This window comes from Leopardus geoffroyi, chromosome A2, assembly GCF_018350155.1.
Source record: "Leopardus geoffroyi isolate Oge1 chromosome A2, O.geoffroyi_Oge1_pat1.0, whole genome shotgun sequence".
Lineage (NCBI taxonomy): Eukaryota > Metazoa > Chordata > Mammalia > Carnivora > Felidae > Leopardus > Leopardus geoffroyi.
Genome location: NC_059331.1, coordinates 56431001 through 56451680, shown reverse-complemented (window position 1 = coordinate 56451680; position 20680 = coordinate 56431001). Strand labels below are relative to the sequence as shown.

Sequence of the window (20680 nt, the reverse complement as noted above, 5' to 3'; positions counted from 1 at the left end):
CTTTCGAACGCCCCCTCTCTGCAAAGAGACCTTTGCTACTGCCCTTCCTTTCTGATCTTCTACTCTAATCAACTGGCCTGCTGCTCATTTTGTGTCTCCCTCTTCATTCTTCGAAGTGGCGAGACAACAAATCCCGGGTACTGAGGTACTAAATAATCCCGCACCGATTTGGCCCAAGTGATGTGCTCCCTGAGCCCTGAGCTGGAAGAGGCCTCCTGTGTCTCGGCAGGAAAATGGGTGAATGTGGCCCATCCACACCAAACAAGAGATGCTAAGTGGCCAGGAGAACACACAAGCCCTGGCCACCCCCAGCAGTGGCGGGGGGGGGGGGGGGGGAGTGGCTGAGGCAGCCAGACAAGGCACATGTCACAATCCACCTGAATGAAGCAAAGCAGCCAAAACTCGGTGCCTCAGCCGAGAGGTGCCCACCTGGGAGTTAAACCATGAAGCCACAAAAGTCGGGCCACCAGTCCTCCCCCAGAGAGACGTTGCTGTCGGGGGAACAGTACGTGGTCGCCGGGCTGCTGGGGGCCCCCCCCACCTTGTGGACTTGGGTGGTGAGGGAAGGTGTCTGTACCACAGTGAATCTGTGACACACACACACACACACACACACACACACACACACACACACACCCCTACATATGTACGTGGACACTTCATATGTCCTCCGTACGTAGAAGCCGCAAATTTTAAAATGGAAAAACAGGAACAGACTGTTCGGCAAGGTGATGAGTTATTTTCAAAAGAGGGCCAGAGCCCCCACTCTGTTCCTCAAACACCCGGGCCCATTGTCACAGGTGGGTTCCTCTGGCCACACCCAGCCGCCCCAGCGCCCTCGTCGGTAGCAAGTAAGGTGAAAAGTAGGTGTCTCCCAGCCACGTGTGTTCTAGTTGCCTGAACCCTCATTCTAGAAGGGCCACGGACTCCTGCCTGGCAATTCTAAGTGGCATCGGCACACGCCAACACAGGCCACACTGCCCCCCACTGTGGCAGGTGATGGATGACCAGAAGGGCCAACAGAAGCATGTGATGCTTCCTCACCCCGGGGGATGCAGCAAGGAGCCGATGAGGCCTCCATTAGCTGGAAGACGCTCCAAAGCCGTCCTCCGGGGGCCTGGAGCCACAGGAGGCGCCATCCTTAGGAGCAGCTATAGAAGGTTCTTGTTTTGTTTTTGTTTTCCACTTCCTCAGAGCTGTGGCAGAAAAGCAAGCAAGCAGCGCCTGTGTGTGCACGCCCACGAGCACATGTGCATGTGCGCATCTCACTCTTAATGTCCACCTTGACCTCGCCCTGCGGGAAGCCAGCCGAACTGTCCTGTGAGCGGCCCTGGAGAGACCCACGTGGTAAGGTCCTGATGCCCTGGCCACCAACTGTGTGTTGGTAGCTTACAGGTACATTTCCCAGCCCCCCGGCTGATGCAGCCCCAACCGACACCTTGCTGGTGATCTCAGAGACCGTGAGTCAGAACCACCCAGCTACCCTGCTCCCGGGCTCCTGACCCACGCGCACCAAGACAAGAAAAGGTCGCCTCTGTAAACCGCTAAGTGTTGGAGTCGTTTGTTACACAGCAGTAGAAAATGCTCCTCAACGCCTCTCCCTCGCATCACCCCACGGGGTAGCCTTCACTCCGCCCCATTTGAAGTGATCTTACTTGTTTACTGTATCTATTCCTCAGGAAGGGGGTGCTCCAAGGAGATAAGGGGTTTGTTAGGTTCACTGTGGCGTCTCTGGTGCTAAGACAATGTAGAGGCTGGTTAGTGGCTGAGTTACAGTGACGCGTCAACGCCAGGAGCCCATCATTCTGGGATGTCCCGTGTCTGAGAAGCCAGGACATGCCAGGGAAACAAGAACAGACCCTTAGTCAGAGCTTCCTGGTCCCAGCCCCAGCACTGCCACTTCCTGCTGCCCAGTGGCCTCAGAATGTCACTCAACCTCTATGAGCCTCAGTTTCCTCATCTGTGGATCAGGGATGATAACGACCCCCACGAGTGCCGTAAGGAGACAAGGCTCGAGTGTGACACACAGCAGCTGATTGATAAAGCCGCTTCTCTCGCCACCTGCCTGAGGTGTCACTTGAGAACGCGGGCTGCTGGCTGCTGGGCGGCCGCTCATGGGCAGACCTGCAGCGCAGGAGGGAAGGAGGGAGGGGTGATTCTGTAGTAGATGATGTGTCCCCAAGTGCCAGAGCCCAGCGTGGCGCCTGGCATCCAGCGGGCTGCAGGGGGTGGGGGGATGTTTGTTACGTGAGCCCATAACGGAGCTGGCTGCCACCTCACACGCTAAGAGCGGCACACAGTGGTCCCTGTTTAAACCGAGGATGGTCATGCTCCTGTTTGAACCTCAAGGCATAGCAGCACGGTCTTAGGGCAGAAGGAGTAATAAATGCTGTGGGGAGAAGGGGCAGAGAGCAGCTGGGCAGAACTCCGGCGAGGGCGACACCTACAGGTGCACGCTTGGCCGTGGCGTCAGCGTGGGTGAGGTGGCAGGCGGCTGGGAGCATACTGGAGCCCTCTGGTTCCCTGCCGAAGGGGGTGAGAACCAGGAATAGGGCGCCTTTCCAAACTGGCATGAACAGATGCAAGGTCACAAACGCAGCCTCACACCTGTTCAACCAACACCTGGAGCCAGCATGAGGCTTTACATGTGTGCACGCGTAGGCCACGGACACGTTAGTTTGAGTGGCCCCAGACATGCCTGGAGACAAGGATTGTGGCACAAGTTGTTTATTTGGGAGGTGAAGGCGAGGGGGGAAGGGAAGTGAGAAAAGGAAGGGAAGGCAGCGAATCAAGGCTATCAAGCCACCCACCGTGCAGGAGCCCACTACTGTGGAAAACAGGAACCGGGCCACCAGGAAGCCGTGTGCAGAGCTCTCCCAGCCAAGAGGCAAGGCAGCTGGGGTACTGGCTGAAGTGCCCCGGGAATGCCGTCTCCACACTTCGGCCTACCGCCCAAGTGGCCAAGGGGTCTCCAGCAGCAAGGAGGTGCTGGCAGTTAGAAGTCAGGCCAGTGTGTACTGAGGAGGCTAGGGCAAGGGACGCTGGTGGCCAGTGCTCTCTGGACTAAGAGAAAGCCTCCCATTGTCCTTATGACAACACAATGGATGATTAAGCCTTCATGTGGCTTTCAGAAAGGCAAGGGTGTAAGGAACCATTCTGGTCACTCTTGTTTTGATTCTGTGGTGGACCTTGCGGACTGAGTCATTAAACAAGGGTGCCAATCCCCTCCTTCCATGCCCTGTGGTAGTTGGTCTCTGGAAAAAACTGAAATCTACATTTCCCAGACACCCTTGCAGCTAGGTTTCTGTGGGTGGTCTCAGCTGCTCTAGATAGATGCCTGCCCAAGGTATAGAAGGTGGAAGTGAGCAACACAGAGCGGTGGACAGATGGGGCGCCCCGGCTGGCAGGGAACAGAAAGGTCTGGTTCTCCCACAGCAGCTGGCTCCAGCGTTTGGGCCTGAGCATCACAGACAGTGGTGTTTCTGTGGCAACAGTCTCAGGCAGGGTTAGCTGATTGTCCAGGCTATGCTGTCCCTGGCCATGGCGCATCAAAGTTTATTCCCCTGGTAGTTCTGGAATCTCATTCCGAACACCCAGGAATAAATTCCACTCTGCTCAAACCAGAAAGAGTGGATTCTGGTGTCTGCGACTAATCACTGCGACTGGATACAAATTCAGATTCTGAAATCACCTCTATTGTGTTTTCTTGTGTGGAAGAAATACAGAAAAGCTTAAGAAAAACAAGTATAAATCATCTGCAATCCCACCACCTGGAGGTAATGACTATAACATTTTTGCAGGTTTATCTCCAGGCTTTTTTTTTTTTAATCTTTTTATACAGTCAAAAGACAGTTTGTACTGTTCTATTCCAGCTTTTCTCACTTAATGTGGATTAGAAATGTGCCCCAGTGACCCTGTTCCTGAGGCTTTTAGCAACCTGGACCGAATCAGAGTCCCCTCCGTCGACTTTATTCTTTAACCTCTCTACTGAGGTTTAACTGACCTACACAAAGGTGTACGTATTTAATGTATACAACCTGATGACGTATGAGATAAATAACATCTGTAAAACTGTCATGACTGTCTACACCATAAACACATCCATCACCTCCAAAAGTTTCTTCCACCCTCTTTATTTATTATTATTTTTTTCTTGGAGTGCCTGGGTGGCTCAGTCAGTTAAGCATCCAACTTTAGCTCAGGTCATGATCTCATGTCCCATGAGTCCAAGCCCCACGTCAGGCTCTGTGCTGACAGCCTAGAGCCTCCTTTGGTTTCTGTGTCTTCCTCTCTCTGCCCCTCCCCAGCTTGCACTCTGTGTGTCTGTGTCTCTCTCTCTCTCAAAAATAAACATTAAAAAAATTTTTTAAAAACTGTTATTTTTTTCTGATATGAATACTTAACCTAAAAATCTACCTTCTCTGCAAAGTTTTACATATATAAAATGGCAATATTAATGATAGGCACTGTGCCATGTAAATCTCTAGGACTTACTCATCTTGTCCAACTGAAACTCTGTGCCCTTTGACCATCACCTCCCCATTTCCCCCTTTCTCCAGCCCCTGGAAACCACCATTCTACTCTCTTTTATATCTGACTATTTTAGCTTCCCCATCTAAGTGGTATTATGTAGTGTTTGTCCTTCTGTATCTGACTTATCTCACTTAGCATAATGTCCTCCAGGTTCATCCGTGTTGTTGCAAATGGCAGGATTTCCTTCTTTTTACAGGCTTACTAATATCCCATTGAGACTATATACCACATTTTCTTTGTTCATCATGAGTCGATACGCATTTAGGTTGCTTCCATGTCTTGGCTACTGTGAACAATGCTTCAGTGAACATGGGGGTGCAGGTATCTCCTTGAGATTATTTTGATTCCTTTGGGTATGTACCAAGAGGTAGTGCTGCTGAATCATATGGTCACTCTATTTCTAATATTTATCTGGCTTTCCTGTCAGGGTAATGTTGGCTTCATAAAATGATTTCAGAAGTATCATGCTTCTTCCTGTAGGTTTTGGAAGCATTTGATGATTGCTATTAATTCTTTGAATGGTAGACTTCACCTGTGAAGACACCTGGTCTCACTTTCCCTTGTTGGGAGGTGTTTGGTTACTGATTCAATATTCTTATTTATTGTTAGTGTGTTCAAACTTTCTCTTTCTTCCAAATTCTGCCTTGGTAGGTTGTATGTTTCTAGGGATTTGTCCTATTCTTGCAGGTTGTCCAATTTATTGGCATAAAATTGTTCATAGTCGTTTCTTTTCTTTTTTATTTCTGTGGCATCTGTTGTGATGTCTTCTCTTTCATTTACAATTTTCTTTATGTCCTCTCTTTTTTGTCTTAGTCTTGCTAAGGGTTTGTCAATTTTGTTTCTCTTTTCAAAACACCAAACTTAGTTTCATCTATTTTTTTTCTACTATTTTTCTATTTTCTATGTGATTTATTTCTGCTCTGATCTTCATTATTTCTTTCCTTCTGCTAACTCTGGGCTGTGTCTGTTCTTTTTCTAGAACCTTGAGGTATAAAGCTAGATTATTATTTGAGATTTTTCTTTTTTATGGAGGTGTTTCTCAGTACCTGTTAATATTGTTTTTGCAAAGTTTTGGTATACTGTATTTTCATTTTCATGTGTCTTGAAATATTTTCTAATTTCCCTTTTAGTTTTTTCTTTCCAATGACTGTTCAAGGATATATTGTTTAATTTCCATGTATCTGTGAATTTTCCCATTTTCTTCTGTCACTGATTTCTAGCTTCATTCCACTGTGGACAGAAAAGATACCTGGGATGATTTTCATCTTGTTAAATTTGTTAAGACTTGTTTTGTGACCTGTTATGTGTTTTATCTATGAGAATGTTCTGTGTGTGCTTGAGAAGAGTGTGTATTCTGCAACTGTTGGGTGCTCTATATGTCTTTTAGGTACATTTTGTTTATAGAGTTGTTCAAATCTGCAATTTCCTTATTGATTTTCCATTTGGATTTTCTGTCCACTATTGAAAGTTGGGCATTGAAGTCTCCTACTACTGAAGTCTCCTCCAGATCTGTCAATGTTTGCTTTATATGTTTAGGAACTCTGATGTTCAGTGCATACATATTTATAATTGTTATATCTTCCTGTTGAACTAAACCTGTTATCATTACATAATGATCTTCTCTATCTCTTATAGTTCTTGACTTAAAGTCTATTTTATCTCATATAAGTATAACCACCCCTACTCTTTTTTGGTCACCATTTGCAAGGAGTATCTTTTATCTAGCCCTTCATTTTCAGCCCTTGTGTGTCTTTGAAGCTAAAGTCTCATGTACTCAATATGTAGTTGGAGCCTGTTGTTTTATCCATTCAGTCTTTCTATGGCTTTTGATGGGTGAGTTTAAACTATTTACACTTAGTTATTGATAGGTAAGGACTTACTATTGGCATTTATTCATCATTTTCTGTTTCTTTTGTAGTTATTTTATTCCCCTCTTATTCTTTTGCTGTCTTCCCTTATGATGTGATGATTTTTTTGATATTATATGCTTTGATTACTTTCTTTTTTGTGTGTATCTTCTTTAAATACTTCCTTTGTGGTTACACGAGGCTTACACACAACATCTTATAGTTTTAACAGTCCATTTTAAGCTGATAACAACTTGATTTCCATACATACAAAAACTCTACACTTTTACTCCCCCCACACACATTTTGTTATTGATGTCACAATTTGCATATTTTATATTGTGCACCCTTAACAAATTTTTATAGTTTTAGTTATCCTTAATACTTTTGTTTTTTAACTTTTATACTTGGATTAAGAGTGATTTATGTATAATCATTACAGTATTGCATTGTTCTTTGTCTTTATATTCACCCTTACCAGTAAGACTTATACTTTCATATACGTTTGTGTTGCTGTTTAGTGTCCTTTCATTTCAACTTGACAAACTCCCCTCCCTTGGTCTAGTGAGGGGTGCCTGGGTGGCTCAGTAGGTTTAGCATCCAACTTTGGCTCAGGTCATAATCTCGTGGTTTGTGAGTTCAAGCCCTGCATCAGGCTCTGTGCTGACAGCTCGGAGCCTGGAGCCTGTTTCAGATTCTGTGTTTCCATCTCTCTCTGCTCCTCCACTTCCACACTCTGTCTCTGTCTCTGTCTCTCTCTCTCTCAAAAACAAATAAACATTAAAAAAAAAAGGTCTAGTGATAACAAACTCCCTTGATTTTTGTTTGTCTGGGAAAGTTTTGATCTCTCCTTCATTTTTATTTTTTTAAGTTTATTTATTTATTTTGATGCCGGGTGGGGGGCAAAGAGAGAGGGAGAGAGAGAATCCCAAGCAGTCTCCGCTTTGTCAGTGCAGACCCAAATGTGGGGCTAAAACTCACAAATTATGAGATCATGACCTGAGCCAAAACCAAGAGTCAGATGCTTAACCAACTGAGCCACCCAGGTGCTCCTCTGCTTCATTTTTAAAGGGGAATTTTGCCAGGTAGAGTATTCTTGGTTGGTAGATTTTTTTCCTTCAGCATTTTGAATATATCATTCCACTCTCTGCTAGCCTTCAAGGTTTCTGCTAACAATTCTGCTGATAATCCTAATGGAGTTCTGTTGTATATGATGAGTTGCTTTTCTCTTGCTGTTTTCAAACTTTTTGACTTTTGACAATTTTCATGTGCTTCACTGTAGACCTTCTTAGATTCAACCTATTTTGTATCTTTTGGGCTTCATGAATCTGGATGTCCATCTCTCTTCCTAGATTTGGGGAGTTTTCAGCCATTACTTCTTTAAATAAGCTTTCTGCCACCTTCTCCTTCTCTTCTTCTTCTGGAGCACCCATTATTTTATATTGGTTTTCTTGATGGTGCCCCATAAATCCTGTAGGCTTTCTTAACTCTTTCTTATTCCTCTTTCTTTTTGCTCCTCTGAGTAGACAGTTTCAAATATCCTCTCCTCAAGTTCACTGATTCTTGCTTCTACTTGATCAAGTCTGCTACTGTACTGACTTTTTCAATTCAGGCATTGTGTGCTTTAGTTCCAGAATTTGTTTTGGTTCTTTTTTATGGTTTCTCTTTGTTGAACTTCTCATTTTGATCATAGATTGTTTTTCTACCTTTTGTTGTCTATCTGTGCTCTCTCATAGTTCAATGAGATTTTTAAAATGACAATTTATAATTCTTTGTAAGGCAATTCATAGATCTCCATTTCTTTGGGGTCAGTTAATGGAGTCTTGTTTTGTTCCTTTGGTGATGTTACATTTCCCTGATTCTTCATGATCTTTATAGCCTCTGGTGGTGTCTGCACATATAAAGAAGCAGCCACCTCTTCCAGTATTTATGGACAGGATTTGGGAAGAAAAGACCTTCATCAGACAGCCTGCCTAAAGATTCTGGAGATCTCTCAAACCTTTTCTATGGACCACTCCACTTCCACTACATTCTGGGGAGGTAATCTTAGGATTGTGTGCCTTCTCTAAATCCCACAGAGCCATGCCAGGTGCTGAGAGTTACCCATTGCTTTCTCCTAGGGCATTGCCCTAATATGCCAGGGCACTGAGTGCAGGTTCCACTTCCTCCCCTCCCCTCTGTAAAGCATGCCTTAGGATTTTGTGCCCTCTCCCTACCCTACACAGCCATGTTGAGTGCCAAGAGTTAACCACCCCCTTTCCATAGGGTAATGCATCAATATGCCAGGACAATGGGTAAAAGTTCCACCTCTCTCCATCCCTCCTGAGGAAACAGTTTCAGAGTTATGCACCTTCTCCCAATCCTACAGAATCAAGGCTATTGCTGAGATCCTTCCTAGATGTTGAGATCTGCATGCCATGTGTGGGGATGTGTGGAGCCCCATCTGTGGGGGGTTGTGGTTTGGGGATATACATGCTAGTTGCTATAAGCATCTGCCCTTTACTTTGTTCTCAGCTGCTCTCCGATGATCCAAGCCATACCAATTTCCTCAGTGCTCTAATGTGCCAAGGTAAGCAGGGCTTTTGGGCATTGCCCCCAAAGGTCAGGAAACTGGACCCTTTCTTGTTCTTTCTCCTGAGGGAGAAGTCATGGACTACGGGGATCTCTCTTGGCTCTGAGTTTTGTTGGTCGGGGGTAGGGATGATGCATGCAAAGTGCAACTGCTCCTTTTACCCTTTTCAGTTTGACTGATGCTGGATTTTGTGGTCCACTGGGGTGCTGATACCTTCAACTGAACTCCAGAGCTCTCAAAAAGGTATTTTGTATGTAGGTGATTGGCAAGTCAGTGTTTCTGTGGGGGGAGATACGCTAGGACCTTCTATTCTGCCTTCTTACTGATATCATTTTCCTTCTCCATCCGCTGTTATAACACTTTAAGAATGAAAGACATACTCTACCCACAGCCTACAAGGCTGGAAGAGTCTGGGACTGCTCGTTTCTCCAGCTTCCTCAGCATCCAGCTTCCTCCTGGCTCACCCTGCTCCAGCCACACATCTCCCAAACAGCCAATCTCCCCACCTCCAGCATGCTGGTAATTCCCATTCCTTCTGCCTGGATGATCTTTTCCTACCTGTTTGTTTCACTGGATCCCTCTCATCTTTTGGATTTCACTTTAAATGACAGCTCCTAGGACAAGCTTTCCCTATTTGCCGCATCTGAACAGTCCTTCCCAACCCACCCAGGATTCTCTACCACATAACCCCATTCTTTCTTTGTTGTACTGGTCACAGTCTGAAATTGTCTCATTTGTCCACTTGCTTACTGTCTGTCTTGCCCAGTAGAATGTCAGCTCCACGAGGCCAGGCACTGTGTCTATCTGGTTTATCACTATATTCCCTGCTTATTCCCCCAAAAATTGTTTTTTAAAGCAACATTTCAAATGGTAACACAGCAGTCAATGTTCAATGTGTCATACTTGACTTTGTCCTTTCCTATTTGTGAATACATAGTAGTTTCTGAGTATAAATAATACTGCAATTGACATCTTTGTGCATAATATTCTTTGTCCCTGCCTCTTGTGACTTTGCTAAGCAACAGTCTCAGAAGTAGAAATAGCAGCTCCATCAAAAAGCATGAATATTTTTAAGGCTCCTTCATACACACGACCACACTGTCTTCCAGAAAGTCTGAATTAAAGACCTAACATAGGTCCCACCACCCCTGAATGTGAGGGCTAAGAGACGAGAGATGAGTCTTTAGCAGTGCACATAAATCAACTGGGCACCTGATTAAAATTCAAATTCTGATGGAGAAGGTCTGGAGTGGGGCTCAAGATGCTATGTTTCTGGGGCGCCTGAGTGGCTCAGTCGGTTAGTGTCCAGCCCTCGATTTCAGCTCAGGTCATAATCTCCCAATTGTGAGATCAAGCCCTGTGTCAGGCTCCATGTTTAAGATTTTTCTCTCTCCCTCTCCCTCTGCCCTTCTCCTGCTCACACTCAATCTCTCTCTCTCAAAAAAAAAAAAAAAAATGCCTTATTTCTAACAAACTCCGAGGAGAATCCCTCCAGAGGTTCTCATCCTCATGCTGTTTGCCATCAGTGTCCAGGTTCCCTACTGATACAGCCTCTGGGCACCTGTGCCATATCCATCCCCAAGCCCCCAAGGCCAGCAGCCCCAGCAGGAAAGCCTGTGCTTGTTTCCAATTCTTCTTGTCTCCATTTGGTTCTTAAGTCCAGGCTCCATGACACCTGGTGTTATGTGCAGTTCTTAGGGGTTTTGAGTTGGGTTTTCCACCAGTTGTGGGGTGCACTTATCCCTTAAGATCCTAGGATGCTCCACTGTCCCGGATGGGACCATAGACATCTGTGACTATGTTTCCTGCCTGCCCTTTACTTCCTCATCTTATACCAATAATACATCTTTTTTCCTTTGAAGACCTTGCCCCATCAGTTTTTCCTAGTCTATATAATTTGGGGGATGTTAACTCTCTACAGAATCAAAAGGTGGGCACATAACCTAGATCTGGCCAATCAGTGGATTTCATGCCTTTTGTTTTAGTAACGGATCGAAGGCTGGACATGTGACCTGGGCCCAGCAAACCCATGCCAGGACTTGCCACAGAACTTTTGTGAACGAGAACCTCTCTTCCCTTGGGGAGCTGTTGGGGCTACCACCCGCAACAAACTGACTAGACAGTGAGGCCAACATGGAAAGCAGAGGGCGAAGGTAACTCCTGATGACACAACGTGAGTCGCTGGGTAAAACCGGACCTGATGCTGTTTTGACTTGGATGGGAGTGGACTACAGGGAGCTGGGACCAAAGCCAGCAAAGCAACACACGAGCTTGAGCACTGATGTTCATGCATGTCAGTGTGTTCAGCATAAACTATGGAGGGAAGAGGACTCCAGAAAGAGAACCCCCAAGAGCGTGCATGCACACATCACGCTCACAGTTCAGGCCACGATAGTGCGGGTCATGGCAGGGGGTTGGGAGGACCTACAGTCAACAGAGGAAGGTCTGCTCTAGCTTAATAGGAGGCTTTACCACATTGTTGGCATCTCTGTATGATACGCAATTAGCTTTGAAACAAGAATAAAAATAAGGCATCAGTCAGCTATAAAGTAGCTTAATGGGTGCATGAATCAAAACAGCATTTAAATATGGTACAGCAGCCTATTTGGAGCCTTTAAAAAGCCTCGTGCTGTTGATCTCTCCCCAAGGAGGAAATCCTTGGTGTTGCTGCCCTCTCTTTCTTATGCATGAACAGGGCCTTCAAATGCATCATCTCCTGGGATCCACGGAGGGACAGGTGGCTGGGTCAAGGTCACACGGGCTACTGAGGCACAGCAGACCTGCGGACAAAGGTCTTCCTACTACAACCCCGGGTTTGACGCATCACCAGAGGCAGGTTTCCTCAGGAGCCACGGAGGCTGAAGCCGCAGGGCCCTCACTTGTGTGACCCTTTCTTAGATCTGACACGTAATTCTGGGTTCTTTTTCTTAAAAAGTGCCACCCCAAAATATATAAGTTCTCCGCTCTAGGCCCACAAGGCATGGATCAGCCCCAATCCCCAGCCACACCCGAGGCTGATTTCCCACTCCTTTCTCCCCATCTTTCAAGAACCCCAAACCCACAGGGCGTTGTCACAGACCTGAAATAGCTACTCAAAGCCTCTGCTGCCAGAACGTCTCTGCTCGTCCTTATCTGCAGTTTCCTCCCCATTACTGATGATTTAGACACTTGTTATGTAAATGACATCTACAGAGACCCATTCTGTGAAATGCTTACAGGACTCTTTTAACGTCTTCATCATTTTAAAAATAAAACCAAATCCTCCTGCTTCTTCCCTGGGCCAGTTGTTGGGAGTCCACAACCCCCATCCCTTGGGCCATCTCAGGGACCTCTTTCCCATGCCTTCTAACCTGTCAGGGCTGGACGAGGGCTGATGTCAGTCACACTTGCTTGGCCCAGACTCAGTTTCTGCCCAGACGTCCCCTCCCTGCCCCTCAAGCCTTCTCAGACTTTCAAGGGCATCCCAGTCTTAAGACTGAAGGGACACACCTGCCCTCCCCACCCCTGTGCTCAGGGGCCCCCAGAGCTGGCAGCGCTAGACCAGAGAGAGGGGGCTGCCCAGGGGTAAAGGCGGGGGGTGGGGGGCTGGCACCCTGCCCAGAACCACCTTAGGGCTTCTCACCTTCCTCCCTAGAATGTGATTCTCAGCACCCCACACTCCCAGTACAAAAGGGGACCCCCGCTTCTCCTGAAGTTACATGACTGATGTTCATGGTATCATGCTGCAGAACTGCTTGAAAAGTAATAGTTCCAATGATAATAATTATTGCTTTTTATTTTGTTTTATATTATTATTATTACTCTTATTATGACAACTAACATTCACTCAGCTTGTACCACAAACCAGGCCCCATTCCAATCATTATACACGTACTGACTCATTTAAACCTCGTGATGTCCCAGGAGACAGGCGGTGCCTTGACTTCATTTAACTTTTCCGCTCTCTGGGGCTTCTTTGTTTTAATTGCAAAAGGAACACATGCTCGTTGGAGTGAACCGAATCGTCCAGAGGTGTGTAAGAGCACGTCCACAGTGTCCCCCGTGCCCCCACTCTCTCCCTTCCATCCCTGTCTACTGCACTCCCCTGGCCTAACCAAGGAGAGCGGTTTCAGGTACCCGATCTGTGCATATGCCAGTGTGTGCAGCGCATATTGGGAGGCTCTCTTAGAATCATCCTCCCCATGCTATGGAGGAGGGAAGTGCAGCTCAGAGAGGTTGAGTGACTCCCCCAAGGTCACACAGCAGGCGAGTGGAGGAGCTGACACTTGACTCCCGAATTTAATGGCAAAGTCTGTGACCCTATCCACTGGCCCGCATGGCCTCCAAAAGTCTTATCGGCTTCAAACAAAATGGGTGGTAATGATCATAATGATAGAAAATAGCAGTGCACATGGATTACGGAGCACAGTACCATCTGGGGTACGTTATACATACTCATCTAGACTTTCCCAAAGCCTACTACTCTCACAGCCTCTCTCCCATTTCACAGAGAAGGGAACTGAGGCATCATGAGGGGAAGCCACTGCCCCAGGTCATGCAGCTATAAGCAGTGACAGAGCAAGATACAGACTCCAGGTCCTCAACTATAAAGTCAGCCCAGGAAGGATGTTGGGGTAGGAAAGGGCAGGGTTTGGTAGGATGGCCACTGTCCGCATCTCGAACTCAGAGGGACGGATGAGAGTGCCTCACGCTGACCACCTCAGGGCCTTTTCACAGGTGGTTCCTCCATGACTGTTACCCCTTGCTTGGCCTAAATAATGCTTGTTACCCCTCCGGCTCCCAGCTTACTTAGCAATGACGCCCTGGGGCCCCTGGGTAAATCCCGGTGCTTGCCCCTGTAGCACTGGTGCCCAGCAGACGTGGGGCAAACGTGTTCAGGGGGCAGTGCTCCATGAATAATGTGTTCCCATAGGAGGAAGGCTGCGCCAGGCTGAGGGGATACCATTCGTGAAGCAACGGGGCGAAGGGATGCTGGTGGCTCAACAGGCCTGGTTCCTGGGGAAGGACGGGAAGGGTGGGGATATGGCAGAGCAAGCCTGGACTGTGGGAGGCACTGCGGAGGGTGGAAAGTGGCAGGGCAGGAGGCAGGGCCACCAGGAGGAACGCCAGAGGAAGGCAAGAGGGAACCAGGAAGGACCATGGGCATCTGTCGTTGGAGTTCAGAGCCAGACTTCAGAGTTTCTAATAATAGCAGACACCTGAAAAGCAGAAGCCAACACCTCAATGGGCAGTGCTACTCACTACGGCTCAGGGAAACTGAGGTAGGAGCATTGCTTCACGTCTGCTGGGGACCCCTTGGCTAGGCCTGGTTCTCACTCTGCAGGGACCCCGCAGGCAGCACGTGTGCTGGGTGTGGACACACAGACCTGACTCTGGACAGGAGTCCTAGAGCCCATCCACCCCTCCCTGCTGTGTGCCACTAAGGCAAATCCTACTCACTCTGGGCCTCGAGCTACCCACCTGCAAAATGGAGATATGAGAAACCATGGAAGGAATGAGCAAAGGTGTTTTGGGAATACGACAGCTATAAACAAAAAATAAACAGCTCTCTGTTCCTGGGTTTCCCACAAGGCAAGTGGTAAAATGTTTCTGAACGAAGAAGCAGGTGAATGCGTGAATGGCCGCCCTGTTCCCTCCCCTCACATCATGGCGAGTGGTTTAATGAGTCCAGTTGGCATCTACTGCCCTTTTTAAGAATCTCCAGGGGTGCCTGGGTGGCGCAGTCGGTTAGGCGTCCGACTTCAGCCAGGTCACGATCTCGCGGTCCGTGAGTTCGAGCCCCGCATCAGGCTCTGGGCTGATGGCTCAGAGCCTGGAGCCTGTTTCCGATTCTGTGTCTCCCTCTCTCTCTGCCCCTCCCCCGTTCATGCTCTGTCTCTCTCTGTCCCAAAAATGAATAAACGTTGAAAAAAAAAAATTTAAAAAAAAAAAAAAGAATCTCCAAAGGGGCGCCTCGGTGGCATAGTCAGTTAGGTGTCCGACTCTTGATCTCGGCTCAGGTCATGATCTCACAGTCGTGAGTTCAAGCCCCACATCGGGCTCTGTGCTGATGGTGCAGAGTCTGCTTGGGATTCTGTCTCTCCCTCTCTCAGCCCCTCCCCTGCTTGTGCTCTGTCTCTCAAAATAAATAAACTTTAAAAAAAAAACTTTAAAAATCTCCAAGGAGTTTCCCTCTCCCCATGAGAGGAGAGGGCACCCTGAGCACTGTGAATCGGGACGCCACCAGCAGAGAAGGGCTGTTCCATTTTCCACCGCCACCAGGCCGTGGCATAGGGGCCGCAGACAGACGCGTGGTGCCCGGAAGCCACTGTGGAGGCAGCCGGCACTCGGGCCAGCAGTAAGGAGCCCAGAGGTTTCCTTCTGTAAATGGCCAACTGTAAAAGGTACCTGTGGGCGAGAACAATCCATGCGGCCTGGGTCAGGCGGAAGGCAGAGAGCTGGAACCTTAGAAACGGTCCAGTCGAAGCCGCCTGCCCGCTTTAAACGCTTCTGTGGTCTCCTGGGTGAGAATTAGAAACTCTTTTGGACAAGATAATTTTTCAGAAAGGAGGATGGATTTAGAATGAGAATGACATATCCAAACAGGCTCTATCAGACCTTGAGCAACTGCTATATTTTCAACGGTGCTGATTTAATCCTCTCATACCAGGCCTCCGGGGCATCCAGGGGCTTCTCCACCCAAAACCCCCTGCTGGGTAGTCATCAAGTAAAGCACCAGGGACAGGCTCTTGTCAACGAGGTTCTGGAGGCTCTGTTTCCCTAAGACATTTTCTCAGCCACCAAAATGAGCCCAGCCCAAACTATCTCACCTGCCCGAGCAATGAGACTGGTCAGGTCTCAGATGGTGATGCTGGGAGGGAGCGGGAGACCAGAGTGTGCCCAGTGGAGAGCCCCAGCCAGTGAGGAGTGCCCAGGGGCGCTGTCCCGGGGCAGGGGAGCAGGTAGAGTCAGGGCCCCCAAGGGTGGCAACGTCAGCACCAGGGGAAACAGAAATTGTGGCTCACAAAAACTGTCAAAACACCTACAGGTATCTCAAGATGGAATGGTTGTGCCTGAAAAACAGAGCTCCCTGTCCCTGGAAGGGACGCAAGAGTCAGTGTGGGTGCACAGGGCGTGCAGAACAGATGAGGGGTCTCGGCCCCCAGGAGGTGCCAGGATGCTAAGATCTGGCTGTTCCTGTTAAACAAAGGGCAGAAGCTCCTCCTCGCTGGCTAGGGCCGGTCGAAGGAGCACGGACTGTGGTCCGTGGGGAAAATAAGCCCACGTCACACATGTTTCCGCTTGCAGGTACATCATTTCACAGGAGACATTCCAACAAAGCTCAGCAGAGAGCCACCTGCTCAGGGTTCCGCGTGTGGGAGGCTCCTGAAGGGGGTAACGGTGGGGTCGAGCATCCCAGGCCGAAGGATCAGGGAGGGGTTTCTGAGAAGAGACCCGAGGGCAACCAGCTACTGGAGAGAGCCCAAAACACGTCTTCACCCCTCCAGAACCCAGGGTGGGATATGCAGGCCCCAGCCCGGATGTCTGTAGGCCGGGATATTGTCTACATTCGCTCACGCACAGGCCATCAGCGGGTAGGACACAACTCTGCTATCCAAATTACATTTGGGGGGGGAGGGGGAAACTGACACTTTCTTCTTCCCTCCTTCCTTGGCTGGGTCCTCCAAGGCCAGCAAAGGTCTCAGCCTCCAGCCTGCCAAGGTGGGTTGGGGAGGGCGACAGCTGGGGAGCGATTGCAACCGCCACCAGGAGGGGCTGGTGCAGGGCCTCGCACAGGAGGCCTGTCTTCCCCAAACCGTTGTTGAGTGAAGGAGAGGGGTGAGAACAGCAATGGTGTGACTTAGAGCACTGAAAAAGAACGGGCAATAGGGAGCTACAGCAGGATCTGGAGCAGAGGAGTAACAGGATAAAAATGGGGTTCCAGAGAAAGCACATGAGTCATCTGGTAGTGGTGTACAAAGCAGACACGATGGGGATGAAAGTAACGACCAGCAGGATGACAAGCCCTCCCGGAGGGCAGGTAAGGGGCCTGGCACGTTCTGAGGAATATGTCTCTATCACGGCATTCTGTCCTCACACAGTAACTCTGCAGGGCAGGGACTGCCACTGTCCCCTTTGCACAGAGGCACAGTGGCCTGCCAGGGTCACCGCAGGTACTCAGTGGCACTGGCTCCATGCTCCATGGTCGGCTCTGGGGCCAGTGGACAGGCAGGACAGTGTGCTCTGTGTCTCTGGGGAATTCCTCAGCATGCCGGGCCTCAGTCTGCCCATCTGAGACCTGGGAGTGAGTGATAAATGCCCCTCTCTCAGGTTCTCTCTGACCCCAAAGACTCTCTGTGATCTTCCCACTGCACGGCAGGCAGAGACCGCCCTTGGAGGAAGCCTCGCATGCATTTTCAGGAAGAAGGGCAAAAAACCCAAACAACAACAACAACAACAAAAACCCCACTCTCCAATGATTTCCTTGAAAGGCCAGTTTTAACCCAATGTCTGGCATTTTGATTTTTTCCCCTAAGAAGAGTCTGGAAGGAATTATCTAGTGTTAACAAAATTGGGGAACCTTCCCAGGACTTTAGGATTCAACTTCCGTAACCGCTCTGGCTAGGTCAGTCACCTTGAAACAAAATCCAATACTCTCTTTGACGGGGCACCTTGTCGGGAATTTTTAATGTGCCTTAGCCACGCTGTGTATGAGGAAGAGGGGCAGACAACTTGGCTCAGGGTCCCCTCCCAATGGCATGGCTGAGCTGCTGACACTCACTTAAGAGACCCGGCCCCTGGACAGAGGCAGGCCCCAGGGTGCCTCCGACCCTCCCGGCCTGCCTACGGGCACCTGTAGCCCCTCCTCCCCGCCCTGGTGCCACACGGGCCCCCACGTCAGTCCCTGTGTGTCAGGCAGGCCCTGGGGACGGGACCCAGAGCAGCCTGGCCGCCCAGGAGGGGCCTCCTGCTGGCAGAGGAGGGAAAAGCTCCTGGAATGAGGGGGCTTGCGGGTCGTCCTGTGGGCTGGAGCCAGCCCTTGAGGCACTCCTGAGGTCTCTGAGGACAATCTCAGAAGTCTTACGCTGTCGGCAGACGCCTCGCCCCTGCCCAACGCCAGGAAGGTCCTGCCTCCTATTTCAACAAGAGGGTTTCAACCTCCAGAGAGAATCAACATGGGCTGAAAACCAACCATACACGGTCAGCCCCAAGCTCTCCCCCGGCGGGGACCGGCATATCCAACTGGCCCCGGCATGTCCCCGTGGATGTCTGACGGACATGGCAAACACTCGGCCGCGGCTGGACCCGCAGCCTCCCTCTAGGCTTCCCATCTCAGCCGGGGCCCATCCACCTCTCCAGGGGCTCAGGCCAAACACCTGGGCCAGTCTGTGTCCCTCCTCGTCTCGCGCACCCTCATCTCATCCACCGCCAGGCCTGGGGGCTCCACCCTTAGAATTGCCCAGAATGTGCTCCTTCGCCACCTCTCCGCCCAGGGCTCCGGGCCAAACCACCGCCAGTTCTCCCTGTCAAGGTTGCGGCCCCCTGCTCTGCCCTCACCGTGGAGTCTGTTCCCCGCATGCTGCCAGACGGACCCTGCTCAGACCACATCGGGCTATATCCCTCGTCTCCACTCCTGCCATGGCCACCCCTGAGGCGAAGCCAGGACCTCCCCGGCCTTAATGATGGGGCCGACCTCATTCCCTGCCCGCTGGCCACCCACCCACTCCAGCTGGCTGGCCTCCCCATCTGCCCTTATTCTTGTCCTTCCTCCTAGGACGCTCTTCCCAATGACCACACAGTTCCCTCACGTCTGTCTTTCAAGTCTTTGCTCAAATTTCCCCTTCTCAGTGAGGCATTCCCTGACCTCCCCCTCTCACTACACGGACTCCTGAGTGGTCTCAGTCTGCCTGCATGCGACGCATTCTCCCCAACCACCTGCGAGGCCCCAAGAGCTGGCCAGAATCCTGGCTCTGCCACTTACCAGCTGTGTGACTTTGGGCAAGGTACTTAACCTCTCTGTGCTTCCATTTCCTCATTTGGAAAATGTACCCTCTCTCTGGGTTATTACAGAAATTAAATGAGTTAATATGTACCAACTGTCTGGAATACAGCAGATGTCCAATTAGCTATTATTACAATCATTACCGCGTGCTATGGGCCAAGGGGTTTGATCGCTAGGCTCTAGTCCACCTCTGCCCTCACTCTCCATGTGACCTTGCGCAAGTCCCTTCCTCTAGCTGCCAAACATGGAGATTAGCCAATAAGCGGTCTGAGACCCTGGGGTGGTTTTAAAACACGCCCACAAAATGTTTGATACTCCCTTGTTCAAAAGGCAGCTCTGAATCCGCCCTCCACATAGGCTGGACTCAGTGACTTTTTCCGAATGAATAGAATGTGGCAGAAAAGTGATGGCGGGTGGTTCCCAGTGTGACAGACGTTGCTGTCCCTCCTTGCTCACTCAGGGAAAGCCAGACGCCCTGTGAGGACCCTTAGGCAGCCTCTGCAGAGGCCAGCATGTGGAGGACCGAGGCCTGCCCACACCACATGGGTGACCCAGCTTAGAGGTGGGTCCTCCAGCCCTAGGCGAGCGTTCAGATGATGCAGCCCCAGCCATCGACTGAACTGTGGTCCGGGTGGACTCTCACCCGAGCCACCCCAGACACTGGGAACATAGTAAATACTAAGGTTCTAAGCTTCTTGGTTTAGGTAATTTGCAATGGAGCAATAGACAAAATACAGTCCCTTCCCCTCTGACACTCCAGATCCCTGTGGGAGCCCCTTTCTTGCACCCACCTCCAGCCCCAGCCTGAGCCCCAGCCCCTTCCACTCAATGCCATTTTGTGAGATCAACTAGGGTAGCTGAAAACCTTTAACGGGCTCTCTGATCAGCCTGCAAAGCAGCAGGAAAGAAATATGCTAAATACAGCTTTCAAGTTCTCATTCCTGAAGCAAGCCCCAAACAAGCACCAGGCCCCAGGATGGGGCCCGCGGGGAAGGGTGCACCTCCCAGCGGAGCTGTGTGGGACCCTCTGATGTCCTGGAGTGCCAGGAAGCAAGGGGAGAACTACGTCAAAGCAAAGCAGACAGACCCAAAAACCCAGAGCCATCTCCCTGCCTGAAACAGTGAAAGTATATACATTTATTTTTAAATGCATCATTGAGTTATCTCAAAATTAAGGACATAGTTGAAACAAAACCAAATCAACTGATGAATAAAGAAAATATGGTCCATCCACACAATGGAATATTATTTGGCCATAAAAAGGAAAGAAGTGCTGACATGCTACGGTGGGGACGAACCTTGCAAGCATCGTGCTAAGGAAAGAAGCCAGACACAAAGGACCACATATTGTAGGATTCCATTTAAACTGCACACTCAGCAGGGCGCCCAGGTGGCTCAGTCAGTTAAGCATCTGACTTTGGCTCAGGTCATGATCTCACGGCCTATGGGTTCCAGCCCCATGTCGGGCTCTGTGCTGACAGCTCAGAGCCTGGAACCTCCTTTGGATTCTGTGTCTCCCTCTCTCTCTGCCCCTCCCGCACTCATGCTCTGTCTCTCTCCATCTCTCAAAAAATGAATAAGCATTAAAAACATTTTTTTTTAATTGCACACTCAGAACAGGCAAATCTACAGACACAAAATGTAGATTAGGGGTTGCCAGGATCTCGGGAAAGGTGGAATGGAGAGTGAATGCTAATTAATGGGTATGGAGTTTCTTTTGGGGGTGATGAAAACATTCTGGAATTA

General features: G+C 49.4%; 1 protein-coding gene and 1 long non-coding RNA gene across 7 annotated transcripts in view; one reads left to right on the top strand and one right to left on the bottom strand.

The window, feature by feature from the left end:
• Nucleotides 1-20680, bottom strand: part of IQSEC1 (IQ motif and Sec7 domain ArfGEF 1) — a 470459-nt gene that overhangs the window by 340354 nt on the left and 109425 nt on the right. The gene's annotated exons all lie outside the window — the stretch shown is intronic.
• On the top strand, nt 1201-12221 carry LOC123606043. 2 transcript variants are annotated; one of them, XR_006716060.1, is made up of 5 exons: nt 1201-1347; nt 8259-8420; nt 8895-8949; nt 9123-9195; nt 10938-12221. It is a non-coding gene; the product is annotated as an uncharacterized LOC123606043 (long non-coding RNA). The 2 variants fall into 2 exon arrangements; XR_006716061.1 differs by lacking the exon at nt 1201-1347 and adding an exon at nt 1361-3776.